At 38.1% G+C, this 20,147-nt stretch overlaps 1 pseudogene; it reads right to left on the bottom strand.

Annotated features, from left to right (window-relative positions):
- Positions 1 to 1,292: 1,292 nt before the first annotated feature.
- LOC116633679 lies at positions 1,293 to 20,147 on the bottom strand (annotated as a pseudogene).

Here is a 20,147-nt window from a genome sequence, read left to right as displayed (position 1 = left end):
TGGATACACTTGCGAGTTGGAAGCAGATTGTGACTCCTATTCCCCATCTTTGGTACCATATAATGTTCTGAAACAATGGCATACCCAAAGTGAGAGAGGGAAAATAATTAAGCCAAAGAATTAAGGCTGTATCCCTGTGAGATGAGAGCTCAAAACAGAAGCAGAAATTGAGAAAATCAAGTTCTATTTTTTTAATACTTGGGCTTATAGTTTGAGATTTATACCCACTATAATTTCTCTATTTTCTGTAAAAATTAATAAAATTAAAAAAAATCCTAACGAGAGTACTAATGGAAAACAGTGTCATTCTCAGTTACATTGCTTCAAATTCAGGTATATATTTTTATGAGGCATAAAGCTTTATGGGGGTAGAGTTGTAGGATACAATTCATACAAATTCTGATAGTATCATAGAGTTATTTAGAAATATCTGAAATTCCTTCATACTGTTTCAAAGGAATGAAGTAGTGATTTGGGCATTTTAGGAATTGATTTACAGTATTTAGAAACTTTAGATTTTGCCTGAGAACTTTAAAAGTAGACTTTAGTCTTTTATATTAACTTCCAGTGCAGATTAATGACGTCACACATTTTACAATTCAGTAAAGTCAAATAGAGGCTTAGAGTCTCTAATGCTCTGGCTTAATCTAAGAGTTAAGGTTGTAGTATTTAGAGCATGATCTCTATTCTCTCCAGTTATCCTTCAAAAATCACATTTCTCATACCTGGATTTGTGATAAGGATTGGACAGAGAACATTGCAGGTTATATTATCTGGTAAATTCTCAGTGGGCAGCTTCACTTTCAAGCCTTTTCACTTAATTTGATCGGCCAACTAACTCTCAGGGGACTTTAATTATTCAAACATAAGTGACCTAATGCTTTAAAAGGAGGAGATTTGGAAGTGAGACAGAAATAGAGACAGATATGAGAGGCAGAGAGACAGACAAACAGAATGAATGGATGAATGGGTAACTGCTTTTCTAGGGAGGTCTGAATTAGAGTCTTAGCTCTTCCTTGGTACCTATGTGACCTATGTGATCTGGGGTAAGAAAATTCTAGGCCCGGATTCCTCATGTGCCCCAAGGGTGCTAATAGTCTCTAGTGACTTCAGAGGGTGAACAGGAACTTCCTTTTTCTTCTGAGGCTCCTTAACAGAGAAATACTTCTATATGGGAGAGGGGCCACTTTATAATCCCTGTCTCTTCACAGAAGAAGTATGTTGTTTTTTGTTGTCGTTATTTTTCATTTTTTTTAAGTGGCAGAAAGATACTTTATTGAACCTCCCCAGTCCTAGTTCATGTTCTCCTGCATAGTCTTGGTTTCTCTGAGATGCCCAGTCCCCTGGGCAGCGATGAGACCCACTTTGCGGGGTGGGGGTGGGGGGCATCTTTGAGGATGGTACCAAGTTTGCCGATGTGCTGGTAGTTGCCACCTCTGAAGGGATGCTCCACAGGGTTCATGGCCACACCCCGCATGCGGGGCTAGCAATTCCTCTTATCCTTATACTTGTGGTAGGCACAGTGGATTTCAGGATGGGCTTGTAAGTGCGGTCACCTCCGGCCACTACACGGACCACAGCTCTATTGGCTGAGGAGATGACCTTCTTGGAGCCCGAGGGCAGCTTCACTTGGGTCTCCTTGGTCTCAGGTTGCGGGAGGTGACAAAGGCGTTGTTCGTGGAGGCTCGGGCCAGCTTGCCTCCATCTCAGGCTTCTCCTCCAGGCAACACAGGACGGTGCATGATGTTTTCAGGAATGGTGCCCATTGGAGGCATATGGCCGATGCTGAGCCGGGCCTTCTGGCCGCGGTACACGAACTAGCTAATGTGGGTGCCCTCAGCCGTGAAGAACAGCTCTGTTTCTTATGGGGTAGGTATCTTGGAGGACCCCCTTAGCACCAGGAGTGCCTCCCCCTGCGGTGTGGATGACGTCCTTCCTGACGCCCTTGACGTAACTGTGCGGCCGGCGAAGTAGGTGCGCAGGCGCACAGCGCCCTTTGGTGCTACATACGCGTGCCCCGTGGGCTAGTGATTTTCTGGTTCCCCGCGGGCACACGCTGCTTGGCGTGGCTCTGGGCGTGCTTCAGGGGTATTCGTGGCCGCCCAGGCACCCCACTATGGCCCAGGGACCATTGCTATCCCTCAGAAGTTTCAGGGCTTCTTTTAGTCATGTATGGATTTAAAAGCAGGTAGCTTCTTTCCTTCTCTATACAGTTTGAAGATATATTTTTTTAAAGATTTTATTTATTTATTTGAGAGAGAAGGAGACAGAGCACGGGGGGGTGGGGGGGCAGGGGGAAGGAGGAAGCGGGGAGGGGTAAAGGGAGAGGGGGGGAGGGAGAAGCAGACTCTTGCTGAGCCCGGAGCGGATCCCAGGACCCTGAGATCATGACCTGATCCGAAGTCAGACGCTTGATGACTGACCCACCCAGGCGCCCCCAGTTTGAAGATGTTTTGCACAGACTGACCGTACTGAGGGTTCCCTAAGTTTTGTTCTCGGAGCTATTGTAACCAGTTATATGGTTATCGAGTTGGTCATATCGGGTCTCATAGTCTTAGGTGACAGGGGAGAAGGACAAATACAGGAATTCTTATTCCCTCTCATACTTTGGATTCTGACCAGGTGGAAGAAAGGACTGAGAGGAAGTCAAGCGGAGGTCATACCTGGAACTGGTAGTTCCACGAAGTAAGTGGTAAGTTCAGCCCCCATTATTTAGAGTTCGTGGAAGATTGTTGTTCTTTAATAGCAGAAAGGAGAAGTGAGGTTTTTGGAGGGCTTTCCGACTTGGAATTTTCAAGTCTAAGCATCTGTAAGGCAGCGATCTTCAGATATGTGAAGACAAGTCTGGGAATCTCTGTGGTAAGAGGAGGAGGAGGACATGTAAAGTTTGAAAACCCATGATTGGATATATGTTTGGAACACCAAACATTACTGTTTTAAATAATAGGAGCTTCGTAAGAGAGGTAATCTTTTTAATTCCTTTTTTTTTTTTTAAGATTTGTTTATCTATTTATTTGACACAGAGAGAGAGCGATCGAGAGAGAGAGAGAGAGCACAAGCAGGGGGAGTGGCAGGGAGAGGGAGAAGCAGGCTCCCTGCTGAGCAAGGAGCCCGATAGGGGGCTAGATCCCAGGACCCTGAGACCATGACTTGAGTGGAAGGCAGCCACTTAACCAACTGAGCCACCCAGGCGCCCCAGTCTTTTTAATTCTTATTTAATGGGTATGTGTGTAAATAAAGCTTGAGAAACTGCTTTAGGCTGTAAAAGAGGGTGTCAAAAGTTGTAAATGAAGTTTAACCCCAGAGTTAGCTAAATAGGGAATCGATAGCAGTTTAATTAACAGAGACCTAGCCAGACCTGAGAGACAGACCATCCAGCCAAGGGATTGCCAATAGCTCCAGGAGCCAAGTCCAGGCTGGCACATGATTTTTTAATAACCTGCTAGCTAATAATGGTTTTTACATTCTTAAGTGGTTGCAAACAAAAGAAGAATAATATTTCATGACACTTGGAAACTATGTGAAATAAAAATTTCAGTGTCCATAAAGTTTTATTGGAGCAGAGCAAAGCTCATTTGTTTATGTATTCTCATTTGCTGCTTTTATGCTGCAGGGACAGAGTTGAGTAGTTGTGACGATATATAGTCCATGAAGCTTAAAGCATTTATTATCTGACCCTTCACAGAACATATTTGCTGACCCTCTTGATCTTGTTCAGAAAGAAATTAAGGCTCTGTAAAGGTAACTGGCTTGGTCAAGCTCAAATGGTTAAACAGTAGTAGGTTCCTAATATTACTCATGGTATCTCTTTTCAGTGTGTCTTTTTAGTTATCATTACTATGTCAGCACTTCTCCTCCTCTCAACCTTTTCTACCTCCAAAGATCTTTCCTAACAATTTTCTAGAGCATATCCACAACTATATTTCTGACAGACAGGAGTTGTTTTGCTTTGCTTCAAATGCCCTTTTAAAAGATACTCAGCATTTTGCTGACCTTTCCAACTAAGTCAACTTGTGACCTGCCTGAAATGTCTTTATAAATTAGTTTCTAATTAATCAGAAGGCTGTTAATACCTTTAAAGGACTTTGTAGGCAATTAGGAGTCTATTGCCACCAAGTGGCCAATGGCATGTTGATTACGCTTGCCAAACTGAGCGATCATAGAATTATCACAGTGTCACAGGGTCTCCTGGTTGGAAGAGACCTGAAATTTCAACCACTTAACAATAAATTGTTAAGGAGATCATAATGCAGTCTAGTCAATTGTTAGAAATAAAAGTAGTTTTTTTTTTTAAAAAGGTAAGCATACATACTTACTTGGTCACTTTTAAAGCCACATATAAAGACATGCAAAATTACAAATGCACTTTGGTGCTATCCTCAGTCCTCAGTTGTCATTAATCATAGATAAAACTGGCCCTGCTGCTAGACTAATGACAACTTTCTAACTCATTCTATTATTGTCAATTAAATGGCCCTCAGAGGTGTTTTAAAACTGCCTGATAGTTAAAGCAACCCTTGTGGCTTGCTAGTATTTATCCCTCTTTTAAAAGAGAGGGTGGTGGCCTCTAACTCTGTGCACAGCTCAACACAACAGGAGCCTGCTCACCCTCACAGCCTTTTCCTCCAGCACATAATGGTGAATTGTGTATTCATATTTTTTTGCCCATTTTTTTAAAAAGATTTTATTTATTTATTTGAGAGAGAGAGAATGAGAGAGGGAGAGAAAGAACATGAGAGGGGGGAGGGTCTGAGGGAGAAGCAGACTCCCTGCTGAGCAGGGAGCCTGATGCGGGACTCTTATCCCCCAGGACTCCAGGATCACGACCTGAGCCGAAGGCAGTCGCTTAACCAACTGAGCCACTCAGGCGCCCCTTTTTTGCCCATTTTTATATTGGGTTTTTGGTTTTTGTTTCCTTTGATTTCTAAAAATAATTTCCATATAAGGGGTATTACTCATTATCTGTGATATATGTTGCAAATATTTTTCTTGCAGTGAGTGATTTGTCATTTGACTTTACTTTTGGTATTCTCTTATGTGATGTGAGTTTTTAATTTTGTTTTTGTAGTCAAATTTATCAGTATTTTCTTTTACTGAATCTGGATTTTGAATCAGAAAAAGCCTTTTCCCACATTCAAATTATAAAGGAATTTACCATTGATTTCATCTAGTATTTATATGATCTTCTTTCTTTCTTTTTTTTTTTTTTAAAGATTTTATTTATTTGAGAGAGAGAGAGATAGCAAGAGAGAACATGAGCAGGGCCAGGGGAGAGGGAGAAGCAGGCTCCCCGCTGAGCAGGGAGCCCGATGCGGGGCTTGATCCCAGGACCCTGGGATCATGACCTGAGCCGAAGGCAGACGCTTAACCGACTGAGCCACCCAGGCACCCCTGATCTTATTTCTTACTTTTAGAACTTCTTATCCACTTGGAGTTATTTTTGTGTATGATTTGAGGTATGGATCCAATTTTATCTTTTTCAAAATGCTTATCAAGTTGTCCTCACACCCTATATATGCCCCAGTGCTTTTTTGATACCACTTTGATCACATTCCAAATTTCCATATGTACTTAGGTTTAATTCTGGACTTTGTGTTCCATTACATTGATCTATTTATGTGCCAGTACCAAACTTTAATTATAGAAGTTTTATATTTCGATATCTAGTACAGCTACTTTTCCCTTATAGCTCTTCTTTTTTCATTTTTTAAAAAAGCTATTCTTGCATGTTTATTTTTCCATATGAACTTTAGTATCAGCTTTCTAGTTCTAGAAAAAAAGCTTATTGGTATATTTATGAAGAATCTTATTTATAAGTTATCTTAGGAAGAACAGACATCTTTTTAATATGAATGATCATATTTAAGAACATGTAATGTCTTTCCGTTTGTTCAAGTTAATTTGTGGGTGTTTCAAGAATGTTTCAGAGTTTTCCTCATGTTGATTTTGCACATTTATTGTTAAGTTTATACCTTAGAATTTATCTTTTTTTTTGGTTGCTGTTGTAAATAGGGCTTTTTTTCCCTCAATTATATCTTGAAACTGATTATTGTTAGTGTATCTAAAGGCTGTTGATTTGTGTATATTAGTTTTATATCTTGCTAACTTTAGAATTCTTTTATTATTTGGTTAGTTTTACCATGGATTCTCTAAGATTTTGTGTATATACAATTATGTCATCTGTAGGATGCTGGGTTCAAGACTGAGGTGTATACATTTTATTACATTCCTGTGTTTTTGAGTGCTTTTTTTTTTTACATAAGGAATAGGTTTTGAGTTTTGTCAAATATTTTTTCAGTCTTTGTGGAGATCATCATATGATTTTCCTTCTTAGATCTATTAATATGGGGAATTATAGTAATTGATTTTCTAATAATGAACCACTCTTGTAGTTCCTGGAATAAATCCATTGGACCTGGTGTATTATTTTCTTAATGTGGCATTGGATTCTGTTTACTATTTTATTTTAGAATTTTTGCATCAACATACATAAATGATATTTTTCTGTCATTTTCTTTTTTAAAAAAAAAGAACGTGAATGCAAATTGGAACAGCCACTCTGGAAAACAGTATGGAGTTTCCTCAAAAAGTTAAAAACAGAACTATCCTGTGATCCAGCAATTGCACTACTAGGTATTTACCCAAAGGATACAGAAATACTAATTTGAAGGGGTACATGCACCCTGATGTTTATAGCAGCATTATCATCAGCAATAGCCAAATTATAGAAAGAGCCCAAATGTCCATTGACTGATGAATGGATAAAGCAGTGGTATATACATACACACAGTGGAATATTACTCAGCTATAAAAGAATGAAATCTTGCCATTGCAGCGACATGGATGGAGCTAGAGAGTATTATGCTAAGTGAAGTAAGTCAGAGAAAGATGAATACCGTATGATTTCACTCATGTGGAATTTAAGAAACAACAACTGATCATAGGGGAAAACAAGAGAAAGGCAAACTAAGAAACAGATTCTTAACTATTGAGAACAAACTGATGGTTAGTAGAGGGGAGGTGGTGGGGGAATGGGTTATACAGGTGATGGGGATTAAGGAGGGCACCTGATGTGATGAGCAATGGGTGCTGTATGGAAGTGTTGAATCACTATATTGTACACCTGAAACTAATATTACACTCTATGTTAACGAACTGGAATTTAAATAAAGACTAAAGAAAAGGAGAAACTGAGCCTGGTACTTTTTGTGAATAGTTCTTTGACAACTTTCTCTATTTTTTAAAATATGGACATTGGTCAGTTTAAGCTTTTTATCTCTGCTGGAGTCAATTTTGATAGACTGTATTTTAGTAGGAAATTATCCATTTCATCCAGCTTTTCAAATGTATTTGCATAGTGAGGTACAAAATATTAGCTTATGATTTAAAATATTTTCTGTTTTAATGGTTATTTCCCTTTTGGTATTTATTATTACTTTTCCTTATTTTTAAAAATTTTTCAGAGAACCAGAATTTTGATTAATTAGTTTTGCAGTTTTTTTGTTCCTTACCTCATTAATTTTGGCTTTTAGATTTATTAGTTCCTTCCTTATCCTTTCTTTTCGTTACTGTTTATATTTTTCTAGCTTTTTGAGTTGTGAATTTCATTCACTTGTTTTCATTCTTTAATTTTAATTACTGTAAGTGTTTAAGACTATGAATTTTCCTCCTAGCACTTTTAAGTGGGTCCCATAGATTCTAATATGTAGTGTTTCAGTCTCATTATTTTTTGCAAACTCAGTAATTTCAGGGAAAACTAGTAATATTTTTCCTTTCGTCCAAAAGGTGTTTACTAGAAAGTTTCTTTTCTTTTTTCAAACATACAGTGTTATATTAGTTTCAGGTATAAACATAATGATTCAACAATTCTATACATTACATAGTGCTCATCAAGATTAAGTGTACTCTTGATGTCCTTTATCTATTTCACTCTTTTCCCCACCCACCTTCCCTCTGGCAACCACCAGTTTGTTTTCTGTATTTAAGAGTTTTTTGTTTGTCTCCTTTTTTCTTTGTAAATTTGTTTCTTAAATTCCACATATGAGTGAAATCATATGGTATTTGTCTTTCTCTGAATGAGTTATTTCACTTAGCATTATACTCTCTAGCTCCATCCATGTTGTTGCAAACGGCAAGACCTCATTCGTTTTTTATGGCTGAGTATTTATATATAACACATCATCTTCATCCATTCATCTATGAATAAACACTTGGGTTGCTTCCGTATCTTGGCTATTGTAAATAATGCTTCAATAAACATAGGGTTTCATATCTTTTCAAATTAGTGTTTTCATTTTCTTTGGGTAAATACCCAGGATTGGAATTATTTGATCATATGGTAATTCTCTTTTTAATTTTTTGAGGAAACTCCATACTGTTTTCGACATTGGCTATAACAGTTTGCATTCCCACCAATAGTGCACAAAGGTTTCTTTTTCTCCACATCACCAGTACTTGTTATTCTTTGTGTTTCTGATTTTAGCCATTCTGACAGATGTAATATCTCACTGTGGTTTTGATTTGCATTTCCCTGATAAGTGATATTGAACATCTTTTCATGTGGCTGTTGGCGGTCTGGATGTCTTCTTTGGAGGAGTGTTTATTCATGTCCTCTGCTCATTTTAATCAGATTATTTGTTGTTGTTTTTTTTTTTTTTTGGTGTTGAGTTGTATAAGTTCTTTTATGTGCTTTGGATATTAATCCCTTATCAGATTTATCATTTGCAAATATATTCTCCCATCTTGTTTTCTTAATGGTTTCCTTTGCTGTGCAAAAGCTTTTTATTTTGGTGTGGTTCCAGTAGTTTAATTTTGCTTTTGTTTCTTTTGCCCAAGGAGACACCTAGAAAAATGTTTCTGTGGCCAATGTCAAAGAAATTACTGCCTATGTTTTCTTCTGAACATTTTATGGCTTCAGGTCTTGCATTTAGGTCTTTAATTCTTCTTCTTTTTTCTTTCTAGAAATCTTATTTTTTATTTTGTTTATTTTTTTATTATGTTCAGTTAGCCACTGTATAGTATATCCTTAGTTTTTGATGTAGTGTTCAATTTGAGTGTATTTTTGTGTATGGTGCAAGAAAGTATTCCAGTTTCATTCTTTTGCATGTAGCTCTCCAGTTTTCCCAGCACCATTTGTTGAAGAGACCATCTTTTCCTTATTGTGTATAGTCTTGCCTCCTTTGTCATAGATTAATTGACCATGAGTGTGAGTTTATTTCTGGGCTCTCTATTCTGTTCTATTGATCTGTGTGTCTGTTGTTGTGCCAGTACCATGAGTTTTTGGTGATTACAGCTTTGTAGTATATCGTGAGACCTGGGAGTGTGATACATCCAGCTTTGTTCTTCTTTCTAAAGATTGCTTTGGCTGTTTGGGGTCTTTTGTGTTTCCATACAAATTTTATTATTCTTTGTTCTAGTTCTGTGAAAAATGTTGCGTTAAATCTGTAGATTGCTTTGGGTAGTATGGACATTTTAACAATATTAGCTCTTCCAATCGGTGAGCATGGTATATTTTTCCATTTGTTTGTATCCATCTTCATTTTCCTTCATCAGTGTTTTATGATTTTCAGAGTACAGGTCTTTCACTTCCTTGGATAAGTTTATTCCTAAGTATTTTATTATTTTGGTACAATTGTAAATGGGTTTGTTTCTTAATTTCTTTTTCTTCTATGTTTAATAGAAGGCTTCTTAACTTCAAGGTGGAATGGCCTTTTTATTTTTGGTTTTGCCATTAATGTCTAGTTTTATTACATTGAGATTATCTTAATTCTCTTTTTAAATAGTATCCTTCTCTTTCTCCATTGATTTATTGGAGAAACCACGTCATTTATCTCATATGATGTTACATATCTTGGATTTGGCTGCTTGCTTCCTCATATTGTCATTTAACCTATTTTTTTATATGCCATATTTTCTATAAATTGCTAGTTACAACTCAGGCTTGATTAGATTCAGGTTTAATGTTTTATGCAGTAATACTTCATGGGAATGCTATCTGCTTCCCATTGCAATAGATCATGAAACATGTAATATTCCACTTCAGTGATACAGATATTATTCACTGGGTTTAGGTGAGTAAGCCTGATACTCCATTATAAACCTGACTATCAACCTTTTGTGTAATAGTTTTAGCATCCACTGATGTTGTACCCTTGACCTGTTATTTTATTAGGTGTAGCAAAATGATTTTCCTGTCATTCCTTTTGTTATCTTTGGTTATTGTGGTTCTATTTATTTTTTGATAGCTTTATTGAGGTATAATTGATGTGTAATAAAATCTATGTATTTGAAGTATACAATTTAATTAGTTTTGACATATTTATATACTTATACTGATGATTATATAATTCATTATTATACATTGATAACTAAATTTTTCTATAAAGAATTTTTCATCAACTATTAGATTACCCTAAAATTCAGTGAGTTCATATAGGAAGAGTCAAGCTAAATGCTTGATTCTTTCACTTAATTTATCAGTTAACAGATAATTATTTGATGCCCTAGAAACTTCCATTAGTAATAATTAAAGTTTTTTTCCCCACACATTTTGGGGGGGGAGTTTGGAAGGGTATTATGAACTCATGCATTTTTATGTACTTGAAATGTTTCAATCAATTAAAGTCACTGTCTTTTTATTGGTGCTTATGTTGTGCCACCTTAGGCTATTGGGAGCCCCTTTGAGCTGGCTCTTACATCTTTTTGATAGAATGTCAGTAGTCTTTGATAGCTTCTTTGTTTTGTCACAAAAAGATGTCATAGATTCATCTTGTATATTTCCTTCCACAGACCTGGAATAAACCATTTTTCTAAAGAGTCCTGGCTCCTTTTAGTGGGGAAAGGTATTTAGAGCTATGAGCTTTTCTTTACGTTTTCATTTTTAATCTTTCTAAAATGATATATTGGTTCATTACTAATGGTATACATTAATGACATACATTATTGAATTAATATTTTTCATATTAATTGTTTAAGCTAATAGTGTTTAGGTTTGTTTTTAAATATCAGAGCTAAGAAATAATCTATGGTCATTTAAAGTAACATATCTTTCCTATTATCTTTACTCATGTAGTCAGATTTTATTTTATTTTATTTTTTTAAAAGATTTTATTTATTCATTTGACAGAGGGAGAGAGAGAGCACAAGTAGGCAGACAGGCAGGCAGAGGGAGAGGGAGAAGCAGGCTCCCCGCTGATCAGGGAGCCCGATGTGGGGCTTGATCCCAGGACGCTGGGATCATGACCCGAGCCGAAGGCAGACGCTTAACTGACTGAGCCACCCAGTCAGATTTTAAAAAAGATTTTATTTATTTATTTATTTATTTATTTATTTATTTATTTATTTATTTATTTATTTTAGAGCATGCAGGAGGGAGGAGCAGAGGGAGAGGGAGAGAGAGAGAATCCCAAGCAGAGTGTAGAATCCTATGGGGGGCTTGATTTCATGACCCTGAGATCATGACCTGTGCCGAAATCAAGAGTCAGATGCTTAACCGACTAGGCCACCTAGGTGCCCCTGTAGTCAGATTGTACTTATCACAAAGACTATTTAAAAAGGGCAGTGGTACCAACAAGTTGGGAGACCTGGGGACTCAGCCTCACTCTATGGGTGGTATGAACTTGAATGAACCACCAGCTCTCTTAAATTTCTGACTCCTCTTTACCTAGGCAGGGGTAAAGACAATGGCCTGAGAACAGCTGATGACTGTATATGCTATTGGTATATACTACCCACTTATTGGGCACTGACAATCAGTCTAGCCAGAAGAGTAAAGGCAGCCAAGAGAGGATGATAAGAGTGGCCAGATAAGTTAGAGACACTTGTTCCTTTTCACCTTTCCAGACCAAGAAGAGGGAGAGGGGTAGGAGTGAAAGAACAGACCATAGCCATTTCTCATTCTGAGTCTCTCAAGCCAAAGTTGGCCTGCTGATGGGATGAGGAGAAGGTGTGATCATTAAATTGGATTTGAAATTCAAATTTTACTAATAGTAGAATTTTTAATAAATAAAAGTGACTGGAAAGACATAAATTCTGCCCAAAATGTTGTTTTGGGGTGGGAAAAAAATATTCAGCAAAGCGGTCAAAGACAGTGAGGGATGGCAGAAAAGCAAACTATTTGAGTACATAGCCCATTGTGTTCAGAATGTGCGATAAACTGGGTGTATTTGGTAATCAGAATGGGAGAAGTTAAATTTTTTTGTGTACATCAATAGAAGAAACAGAGATTCAGAAATAGAAAATTTAGAAGGAGTTTCTGTACTTTATTTTTATTATTTTTATTATGTTCAGTTAGCCAGCATATAGTACATCGTAAGTTTTTGTTGTAGTGTTCAACGATTCATTAGTTGTGTATAACACCTAGTGCTCATCCCAACACGTGCCCTCCTTAATACCCATCACCTGGTCACCCCAACCTCCCACCCCTCTCCCTTCTGTAACCCCCCATTTGTTTCCTGGAGTCCAGAGTCTCTTATGGTTTGTCTCCCTCTCTGATTTCTTCCCATTCAGTTTTCTCTCCCTTCCCCTGTGGTCCTTCGCACTATTCCTAATGTTCCACATATTAGTGAAACCATATGATAATTGTCTTTCTCTGCTTGACTTATTTTGCTTAGCATAATCCCCTCCAGTTCCATCCATGTCGATGCAAATGGTGGGTATTCATCCTGAGATACCACCTTACACCAGCTAGAATGGCCAAAATTAATAAGACAGGAAAAACAAGTGTTGGCGAGGTTGTGGAGAAAGGGGAACCTTCTTACACTGTTGGTGGGAATGCAAGCTGATACAGCCACTCTGGGAAACAGTATGGAGGTTCCAAGACGTTCAAAATAGAGCTACGCTACGACCCAGTGATTGCACTACTAGGTATTTGCCCCAAAGATACAGATGTAGTAAAAAGAATGGACACATGTACCCCAATGTTCATAGCAGCAATGTCCACAATAGCCAAACTGTGGAAGGAACCGAGATGCCCTTCAACAGATGAATGGACAAAGAAGATGTGGTACATATATACAATGGAGTATTAGCCATCAGAAAGGATTTTCTGTACTTTAAACTAGAGATTGATCATCTCCCCTACCTCTCAGGCTTTTCCTGTAATTCAGTCATTCTCCACTAGGTGGCAGCAGATATCTTGGTTATGCTATCCACAAGCTCAAATTTTAATTTTCTGCTCAGATTTCATTGTAGATTTTAGCTGTATATTTTTTAAATAAAAACTAACATCATTTGAGTATTTTTTTTAAGGAAAGACCTTTTCTTTTTTTTTTTTTTTTTAAGATTTTAGTCATTTATTTGAGAGAGAGTGCGCACGTGAGAGAGCAGGAGAGGGAGAGGGAGAAGCCGACTCTCCACTGAGTAGGGAGAGCTGGATATGGGACTCTGATCCTAGGAGGCCGGGATCATGACCTAAGCCGAGGGGAAGGCAGCCCTTTAACCCTCATTTGAGTATTTTAATAAAAACTTTAAGTATTGCTTTAATACAAATAGGAAATTTTGATCAATCATTTTTTTAAAAAGTCTAAGAGGCAAACTACATAGAAGTGTTTTTTCATTGTATTGCTAACTAATTCTTTTCTTATCTCTAGACTGACTAGAATGATATTAATTCCCTCTGATGTCATTTTATAGTAATGTGTCAATGGGAAATGGCTGGCACAGTTCTGAGACCAGTTAAATTGGATAACACAAATTTATTGCAGTTTCCCTCTGCTACTGGTTCTAGGATGTTGGGGTTTAGGGAATAATTTTTGTGTCTTTTTTTTTTTTTAACTTGTCCATAAGTTTCCATTTCTTATTTTCAGAGTTTCATTTTTATCCCTTTTCTTGGCAAAAGCAAGAAATGAAAATCTCTGACCTGCTGAGACCAAAAATCCCCATTCTACCAGGTTACTTTCTTCAATTAGAGGGCAGTAATTTTCCACTGATTCATAGAGTGACATCACTTTTTTTCCCATCAGCTTTCTAACTGGAAACTCATTTAAACTACTTTACATATGATAGTTATCTTGCCATATCCTAGCCACAACTCTGAGTTCCTACAAATAATTTTAGAATGTCTATACACAAAGGACATTTTAAGCCAAAATGTAAAGTTTCTGAGCAATAGTTCAACAAACATTTATAAACAGTTCTAAAAAATAAATTCCCAGCTTTTTATTACAAAGTTTCTAAACATTCAGAAAAACTGTGCAGTAAATTATTCTATACCACCACGCAGATTAAATAATATTTTGCCACATATTTAAATATATATCTTTTTTTGGTGAAACATTTTAAAATTGCAGATACTGTGACCATTTACCCCTAAAGAGTAGAGTCACATCCCCTAAAATGAGGACATTCTCTTACATAACTGTATTATTACCCCTAAGAAAATTAACAATACTTCCTTAATTTTATCTTATAACCAGTCCATATTTACATTTCCCAAATTTCCCTCAAGTTCAAATTTAACACATTACTTTTGGTTGCTGTTTAGAATATTATAATTTAGAAAGGTTTAAAAAATTTAAAATAACGATACTGACGTTTTGAAGAGACCAGGACAATTGTCTTATAGAATGTCCAATATTTTGGATTTGTCTAACTTTTCTTTAGAGTGTCACTTGATTCTAAGAGTATCTAGTCATATTAATTTGATGACAACCAATTCCTATTATCATGTGAAAGTTTTCAGAAGTTGCAGTGGTTTGCAGCCACAAAATGATTTTACCTACTCTTCTGTCGTTCTGGAAGACTTGCAACCAGCGAATGTCAGAGCAGGAAAGCCAGCCCCAACGGACTCAGTATAATAGGTTCCTGTAACTGCTGTATGGCCGCTGTAACAAGTTACCACAGATACGGTGGCTTAAAACAGTGCAGATTTTTTCTTGCCATGTTCTTAGGTCCCAACTAACAGGGCCACTTGCATGAGCAAACAGAGAAACCAGAAATACTGCAGAATGTTTGGGAGTGAGGAGAGTGCATCACCCACATTAAGGAACCTGCAGGAGAGAGGTCCCCAGCAATGGAGGGGGTCTCTAAGGAACTAGAAATACTCATGAGTGAGAGTAATCTGAAAACATCTGCTGGGTACCAGTCAATATGGGGACTTCCCTGCCCAGTTTACTTTTTCTTCCTCTCTGTGCCCCATCGTTGGAGAGGATAGCCATGTGTGTAAGGAGGAGAGGGCGTAGCACCTGTGGGATAAAGAGGGAAATGGCTGACCATAGCCCCTTCCCTACTAATGGCTTCTCTCTCTGCAGGAGGCCTGAGCTGAGGAAAAGGGAGGGGGACTAAATTAAGCCAAGAGCTTGACTCTAACAAGAAACTAGACATTTGAATTACTGATTAGGACCTCATACCACGTAACAGTTACCAGAAAAGTCATACTCAAGTTTTCCACTTAGAGAAAAGAGACCTAGCTCCATGGAGCAGATTTAGATGGATAGGGAAACAAAAATAGTTACTTTGGGATTATATCCTGTGAGTTTTGCTTTTTTTTGATGTGATTGTTACAGTTGTAAAAGTTCAGGACATAGATGTCTGGTGCCTTAATTAGCATGCTGGGGGTGAGGGGAAATGTCAGGAGACTGGAAAAGAGATTGAGGGATGCTAATAATATTGTTTGTTTTATATTTGGGTTAAAATTTACTTACCCACATCTGTATAACAAAGAAAGTGTGTTTTAAAATTATTTTTTGAATGTTTTACCTTCCACCTTATTTTTTTAAGTTTTTTTCTTTTTTTTTTTAAGATTTATTTATCTTGAGAGAGAGAGCGCGCGCACACAAGTGGGAGGGTCAGAGGGAGAAGGACAGAGAACCCCAAGCAGACTCTGCAATGAGCGCTGAGCCTAACATGGGGCTCGATCCCATGATCCTGAGATCAGGACCCAAGCCGAAACTAGGAGTCGGGTGCTTGACCGACTACGCCACCCAGGCGCCCCTAAGTTTTTTTTTTTTTCTTAAAGAGCACGCAAGACAGCATAAGCATGGGGGGAGGGGCAGAGGCAGAGTGAGAGAATCCCAAGCAGACTCTTTGAGTGGCTCCATGCCAGGCTCCACGCAGGGTTCAACCCCATGACCCTGAGATCATGACCTGAGCCGAAATCAAGAGTCTGATGCTTAACCGACTGAGTCACCCAGGCGCCCCAACCTTCCACCTTATTTAAGGTCACTTAATATTGGCCAGGATGTAGGGAAATGGATTAACACTCTTTTGTAGCTTATCCAATCAAGAATTCTGATGGATTTAGCTCAAGAGCCCACAAGTGATTTCTTCTCATCTACTGTCCACTATAATCTTGGCTTTATCAGTCCTTATATTGTAGCTAAAATACCACAGGTAAGGCTGTGTTTCTCTTTCCCTCCCTCCCTCCCCCTTTTCTTCCTTCCCTCCTTTCAGTGATGTTATATAGCATTGCAAAAGAAAGAAGCAAGTAGACAATACTCTATTTTCCTTCCCTGTGTTTCCTCTTCTTCCTTTTCAATGAAACTTGAAACTTCATTTGTGTCATTCTGTGTGGACCCGGATTCTGTGTCCTGCTCTCCCCCTTAACATTGCTTCTAAACTTGATGATGGGTTTTGATATAGTACACACACTTGCCATATCTGTTGTTTGTGGGCTCTCCCACAATAGGATTATAGTGTAATTTCCTTAGCCGTGCCCTGGATGTTGGGCATCTGGATTCTTTCCTGTTTGTATCCCAGAACCTCAGCAATGTGTCAGTGCTCCCTTGGGTGCAGGCTCTGGGCATGTGGCTCAGGTGTGTTCTCATGTAGCTGGAACATGGTGCTGCTAATTAATTAATTGGATTATTTCCTTGGGAGTGTATACATAAAAGAGAAATTATTGCCACAAAGGCTGAGAAAGATCTTTATAAAAACTTTTAAACCTTTTGCCAAAGGACAGTCCAGAAAATGAACCAGCCAGAAGTTAGTTCACCAAAGGATAGATCCTAATAGAGGATGTTGGAAGATCTAGAGGGACTGGTCTTTCATCAACCTCCAAGAAGGCCTTTCTGATATGCTTCAAGGAATTACCTTTTGAACTTTGTTGTAAAGGTCTGAATTTTATTTAAATATTTTTGCTTTTCAACTAAAACTTTAGCTGCTTGGCAGACTTTCAGGTTCTTTTTGTTTGAATGTTTGATGGACTAACTTCTCTTGTGACGAACTGGGGCCGGTCAAATCACTGAAATTCTGTTGTGTGATTTTTTTGGCTGATGAATTCTTTCTTATTTTTTTGGCTGATTTTTTAACATTTTCTATTATGGAAATTTAAAAAACTTAACAAAAGTAGAAGGAGTAGAAATATGGAGCCCCATGTAGTCATTACCCAGCTTCACAACCATTAACTTTCTGTTGTTCTTTCTTTTCTCCCTATATACTTTTTCTTCCTCACGTTGTGATATTTTATTTTATTTATTTATTTTTAAAGACTTGTTTTAGAGAACGAGAGCACATGAGTGCAGGGGTGAGGAGGGGCAGAGGGAGAGAGTCTTAAGCAGACTCCGTGCTGAGTGTGGAACTCAACGTGGGGGCTCGATCTCATGACCCTGAGATCACAAACTGAGCTGAAAACAAGGGTCGGATGCTTAACCAACTGCACCACCCGGTACCCGAACACATTGTGATATTTTAAAGCAAATCCCAGACATCATATGATTTCACCCATAAGTACTTCACCCTACATCACATCTTATTAAAGGACCACAGTGCTTATGGCAAAGCAGGAGAGTTAACAGTAAGCAAATTTGGGTAAAGGGATATGCGTGGTCTTTGTAGTACTTATTTTTACAAATTTTCTGTAAGTTTGAAATTATTTCTAAATAAAAAGTAAAACAAATAAAACAAAAAAACCACCCAACCAAACAAAAAACATGACCATGATGATATCACATCGGATAATCCAAGAACAGTTTTTTCTTGTTTTACTCTAAACCATGCTCTTGGAAAGAAAGTAAGGGAAAAAACTCAGATAAATATTAAAAAGAAAATAAAAATTACTCATAATTCTAACACCCAGACACAATCACTGTTTAATGATTATGTATTTTTCTCCAGGCTATTAAACAGACACAGATACACCCAAAATATGCCTGTCATTTAGAAAGTCAAATAGTCTGATGGGTTTATAATCAAGCACATAATTCCTATCATCCCGTTCCCTCCAGTCTCCCCACCGGAAGTACTTCTCGCGTGCTCGCTCTTCTCTAATGGCAAAATAGCAGCTGCAGCTCTGTTTTCAGAGTAGTACCTCCTTATCTGTCACAGCTGTTAAGATGAAAGGGAATCCTGTTTCTCTTGCTTTTTCTCAGGAGAATGTGTTTTTCGTTTTGTGTTTGATCTTAAAAATGCTTTGTTTGTGGGCACTGTGTACTGCAGATTGGCTTGTCCATCATCCGCTTTGACCTCCTCCTAGCAGGTCTTCCTATACTGTAGAGGCTGGACAGCAAAAGCCACACTTCCAGACTCCCTTGCAGCTTGGGTTTTGCACATAGCCAGTGAGAGGCCTGGAAGGTGGATGTGAATGGAGCCAAGCACAGTGGCAGAAGGGTTTGGTTCCTCCAGCTGCAGTGAAGAGTCCAGTGTCAGGTCCCCTGTGGCCTGGTTGCTAAGTGGAAGGCAGGAGAAGGAGTGAGGTTTTTGCCAGAAGAACCCCATGAAGGGATTAGATATTTCTCCTGGCTGCATTGTTCCTGATTGTGTAGCATCCCAAGCTTGGATTATCCTAAGTTTAGAAGCATCTTAATATCCTATAACAGATCTTTTTTTTCGCTTAAACTAGCTAGAATGAATTTTATTGTGTCCAACTAAGAAACTTGTTAGAAGAAATTATTGAACTCTATGATACTTCTTGAGATTCTAAAAGCAAAACCTCCAAACTTTAGTCATCTGTGGTTTTAATGATTTTTTATATTTTTCCTATACCCCTGAAAGGGGGGATACTCAGTTATTTTATTTGGCAAATAACCAATTATGGCAGGTAATATTGTATCCTCTTTACATAAGAAACTGAGACAAATGAATTTGGACATTAACTACTTCACCTAAGGACATATATAGTTTATCTGTTATGCTGTTTAGAAAACCACACCTGGTGTTTCACTACTCCAATACTTGACCTATTAATGACTAACAGTGAAAAATAGTCCCTAAGAGTCCTGGAACCAATTATAGTGCTAGCAAAACTTTATAGGAGTGGCAACTGACCTAACTGGGTAATTCTTATCTAATATAGTTTGCTTATCTGTTTAAAACGTCACTCATGGCAATTTTCAATTATTTTCTTAATTTTTCTGATACAATTTTGTGCTTAGTGTACAAAATATGGGAACTATAGATAATTCTAAAGAAGAAATGATTAGTCCACCACAAGCAGCAATGTCTATTATTTGAATGTTTTTCATAGGTCAGATAGAAACAAAACATTTAAAGAAAATTGGGAGGTTTTGAGCAATAACCACATCTTTGGGTTGATGTCAAGAACAACACATTCTTCCAAAAACATTTTCTGATATTTCTGTTAGGGATCAAATCCTGTACTGACCCTGAGGGTTATTCTTGGGCTTTGATCTCTTACCTATTTCCATTATACTCACAAACATTTGCACTCCATGTGCTGGGAACTCAGTCCTAGAGTTAATTGTTTTATTGGTTCTAGCCTCCTCCTCTAGCTAGTTATCCAGGTAGCTAGTGCCCCAATTTCAGAGGGAGACAGCTGGTAATAATCTCTATTGCTCCCGCACCCACTTCCTCTAAGCCAGCTCTTGGTATATACAGGTATCCTTACCTCCACTCCAAACTCCCCCCACTCTTGTGCATGATTCAGGGGAGGGGACGGACGTGGTGGTCATTCTAGCACAGGAGGTGGTCCCCCTTGCCCACTTAATGCCGGGGTCACAGTTGTCCTGCTAGTCCCTAAATACACCTTCTGCTCGTTCTGCCCAGTCTCCTGCCCCTACTTGGCTTCTTCTAGTAATTCTCCACTTATACCCCTAGCTGAGTAGCTCCCCTCAAGGCGAAAACTTTTCTCCCTGTCCTTGGAATGCACCTTTGTTCCCGTGACTCATCCTACCCTGTACTTGTTGTATTCCTGACCCCTACCTCACTCCTTGCATGATAGCAAAGTTCTCATCCAACTGCTGGTATTTTCCCAT

The sequence above is a fragment of the Phoca vitulina genome, unplaced genomic scaffold (genome assembly GCF_004348235.1).
Source record: "Phoca vitulina isolate PV1807 unplaced genomic scaffold, GSC_HSeal_1.0 scaffold8, whole genome shotgun sequence".
NCBI classification, from domain to species: domain Eukaryota; kingdom Metazoa; phylum Chordata; class Mammalia; order Carnivora; family Phocidae; genus Phoca; species Phoca vitulina.
This window is presented reverse-complemented; position numbering and strand designations above follow the sequence as displayed.